Genomic DNA, 4,252 nt, shown 5'->3' with positions numbered 1-4,252 from the left:
CCACTGTACTCCAGCCTGGGCAACAGAGCGAGACCCTGTCTCAAAAGAAAAAAAAAAAGAATTGTTTGTGTCTTGCATATCTAAGTATATTTAAAGAAAATTTACAAATATAATAATCATATAAATTCTTTTCTTGAACCCTTACTATGTAGAAGTCACCCTGCTAAATTTTATAAGGAATACAAGAAACAATAAGGAGGAGGATGTACCCCCAAGTAAATCACAATTTAACTGAGAAAATATGATATACTTGTGCATCTCTGCACAATGGGAATATGTTCTGAGAAATACATCATTACATGACTTCACTGTTGTGCAAACATCATAGAGTATACTTATACAAACCTAGGTAATATAGCCTGTACACATAACAGCACATGTTACTGTACTGAATACTGTAGGCTACTGTAACACAATGGTAAGTGTGTGTCTATATAAATATATCTAAACAGAGACAAAGTAATATAATCTTATGGGACCACCATCACATAAGCAGTGGTCATTAACCGAAACATTGTTATACAGTGCATGACTGCATAGAAACACGTATCTACCAGTGCAAAATTATTTGGCACAACTTTTACATAGCTTCTATTATCTAATCAGTGTCTTACAAAGAGTGGGCGCTCAATATTTATTTGGGAAATGAATGAAGGAAGGAGGAAAAGACCATTTACAGGTGGAAGAGCCAGGGGAGAATCCCAGAACCAGTGGTGATTCAAGCTGGGTTCTCAAGCATGGTTAAGATTTAGAAGAATTGGGAAGAGATGAGAAACACTGCAGACAAGAAATGCAACAGAAACGTAAAGTATCTATTCTTGGCAAGTGAGATAAACATGTTCTCTGATTGCTAAAAATTAACTTTCCAAAATAGATAAATGTGTTATAACCAGGCACATAGCATAAAATAGCATACACATAGCATAACATGAGCCTACACACACACATAGCAAAACGTTAACAGTGCCCTCCACCAAGAGATAATTTTAGGACAAGACAAAAAATATATTCTAAAAGATAGCATTGAAAAGTAAATAAATTATATTCCAAAGGAAAAAAAAAAACAAAGAAAGATGTAAAAGATTTTCCCCAATCTTAATGCTTTAAACTAGAATAGTAAGGGATGGAAAATATACCATTTCCTGAAATTTCTAAGAGATTTTAGTGATTGGGATAAATAGTAGCAAAACATTGGTGGATGCCAATTCTCTCCTGTGTAAAAGGTATGTGAGTTCAGTTCTGTGTGACTGCACAACGGTAAAAGTATTGCAAGCGTTCACAGATCACTCACTCTGCACATAATACCTTTGCCCCCAATAACCCTCTGCACCATTTTTTTTTTTTTTTTCACTGAAAACTTTTTATTGGTCTTTTGGATAGAAACGGGAATTTATTTGCCAGGAAGGATGATCCCATCATACTTCTGCTGGAACCAGCGCATGGCCTCCTCTTCGCTGATTCTGTGTTTGGCGTCAATGCAGCCTGTCCTGCGCTTCTTGTCTGCGATGCTGAAACCTGGCCTACCCAGCACCACATAGAAGTCCAGGCCGTGGATACCAATGCTTGGGTCATACTTGATGCCCAGATCGATGTGTTCCTGGATCCCAAAACCAAAGTTTCCAGTATCTGAGAAGTTGTTTTTTCTTAACTCATACTCCCGCACCTTTAGACCCTTCTCCAAGATTTCTTCTGCCTCGGCCCCTCGAACTGTGCAGTGGACAGCAATCTTTTCATTTCTCCGGATGCCAAAGGATCTGACAGTGTATTTAGCTTTGGAAAACACAGGGGTCTGCCCTGTGAGCTGCTCCAAAACCTTGGCTGCTCGGGTCAATCTGTCTCCACTCTCCCCAACACAGATGTTGAGACAGAGCTTGCAAGGATGCGAAGTTCCCGCATGGGGTTCTCCTTTTCACCTTGATCCTGTGCCATGATGGAGTACAGGAAGAGAGCCTCTGCACCATTTATACAGTAAAAGAATTACAGCCATTATTTTAGTAACTAGTCCCTAAAACATAAAGGCTTTCTTTCCTCTTTCAAGAATTCTAAACCATGAGATATGTACTATACATGTTGAACACATATAAAGAGATGAGAATACATGTGAAGATGCAGAACACATGTAGAGTTTTGTTATAATTTTTTCTCTCTTCAAAGCATTTGTATTTTTTGAATGAAAGAGGGCCCAATCATTACTTAATCCAAATCCTGAAACCTGTAGGTAGATATACAATAACTAAGGCACAAAGAATAGCAGATCTATTCACTGATTGGGAGTTGAAAACAGAAAAAGAAAAGAACAGGAGACAGGGAAAGTGTTTACCATGAGTTGTGGTAAATGAATCTATATATTATATTACAAGGTTTCTACATTTTGCATAAAGTGGAAACAACATTAACTAAAGTTATTGTGAAAAGTTAAGAATGTCTATTGCATCCCTATAGAAACCACTTACCAAAAAAAAAAAAATACAGGGGAAAGATTGCCAGAATGACTGAGGAAGAAGCATGGCAAATCCTTTCCCCAAAAAGCAATGATAAAATTCGACAAAATTATCAAAAACAACCATTTCAGTACACTGTAAATTGACCAAAGTCATACAACAACTTGAAAGGAAATTATTTTTTAAAAAATTACTAAACTTTAGTGAGCTCAGTGGAGGTCTGTGGTGTTTTACCCTGGGGCTGTTCCTATCCACCCTTTTCCCATAGCTCCATAAGGTGGTAGTTCTACCAGGGCAGGGCAGACCCTGAGAGGTAGCTGACAGAAGGGGCTGAGTTCCTTTGGACCAGAGCTTGAAATAAACCTATGCCCAGGAGCATTGTCAAAAACAATAGGGATCTCAGTGGTAAACGATCAGGGAAGTCCAGTATTGCAGCTAGCCTGAGGTTGCAACACTGTTTGGGGTAAACAACATACCAGCAGACCAACCAGAACTTTAACAGTGTGATCTGGAGACTGAGACAGCCACAGTAAGCACTGACAAGCTCTCACATATCCCTGGGGGTCTGGAAGACTGCCTGCGTATGCATAATTGTGCATATGCTCAAGAGAGGCCAGAGATGGCTTTAGCTAGCTATGTAGCTGACTGAATATGAGGCTTTATGACACAGATACTAAAATCAGCGCAGACTTGGCCCGGCATGGTGGCTCATGCCTGTAATTCCAGCATTTAGGGAGGCCAAGGCAGGAGGATCATTTGAAGTCAGGAGTTTGAGACCAGCCTGGCCAACACGGTGACACCCCGTTTCTACTAAAAATACAAAATAATAATAATAATAATAATAATAATAGCTCAGGTGTGGTGGCATGCACCTGTAATCCCAGCTACTCAGGAGACTTAGGCAGGAGGATCACTTGAATCCAGGAGGTGAAGGTTGCAGTGAGCCAAGACCATGCCACTGCACTTCAGCCTGGGTGACAGAGTGAGACTCTGTCTCAAAAAAATAACAAAATAAAAAAAATAAATAAAAGCAGGGTAGACTTGTAAACTGCCTGTACACGGCATGTGATCTTCACCTAAACACAAAATATGTCAGTTAAAAAGTAGAAGCTTTATTACATCAAGGTGTTTAAGCACAACTTCTGACCACTCACTGGGTGACCAGTAAGCTATGATGGCCCAGGGTAACCCCTAGGAAATTAGGCATAAAGTGACAACAACGGTAACAACAATAATAATAATAATAACCGAGCAGAAACATAAGCTGCTGCATGTTGTGAGGGAGCCAGATTCCACAGAATTAGTTCATGCAAATCGCTAAACAAACAAGCAAAACAGAAACCAGAACAACCTGCAGTTGAGGGGGACCAGAATTCAAACTTGGTATAGTACATTATCTAAAATGTTCAGTTTTCAACAACAATTATGACATATGCAACGAAACAGTAAGTATAACTCATACACAGTGGAAGGGGATGGAAGCAGTCAATAGAGACCATCTCTGAGTGGGGCCAGATGTTAGATTTAGTAGACAAAGACTAAATACATTCAAAGAACTAAATAAAATCATGTTGAAATAATTAAATGAAAGGATGACAGCAATATTTCATCAAATAGAGAATATTGACGAAAAGAGAGAAATTATTAAAAAGAACCAAATGGAAATTCTGAAGTTGAAAAGTACAATATAATTGGAATGAAAAATTTATTAGAAGGGTTCAATAGGTTTCAGATAGCAGAAGAAGAATCTATGAACTTGGAAGTAGATTCAATCTAAAGAAAAGAAGAAAAAGAACAACAAAATCAACAGA

The 4,252-nt window shown here is 38.6% G+C and overlaps 1 pseudogene; it reads right to left on the bottom strand.

Annotated features, from left to right (window-relative positions):
• Positions 1-1,332: 1,332 nt before the first annotated feature.
• LOC103244172 (large ribosomal subunit protein uL5-like) lies at positions 1,333-1,944 on the bottom strand (annotated as a pseudogene).
• Positions 1,945-4,252: the final 2,308 nt, after the last annotated feature.

This window comes from Chlorocebus sabaeus, chromosome 18, assembly GCF_047675955.1.
Source record: "Chlorocebus sabaeus isolate Y175 chromosome 18, mChlSab1.0.hap1, whole genome shotgun sequence".
Taxonomy (NCBI): domain Eukaryota; kingdom Metazoa; phylum Chordata; class Mammalia; order Primates; family Cercopithecidae; genus Chlorocebus; species Chlorocebus sabaeus.
This window is presented reverse-complemented; position numbering and strand designations above follow the sequence as displayed.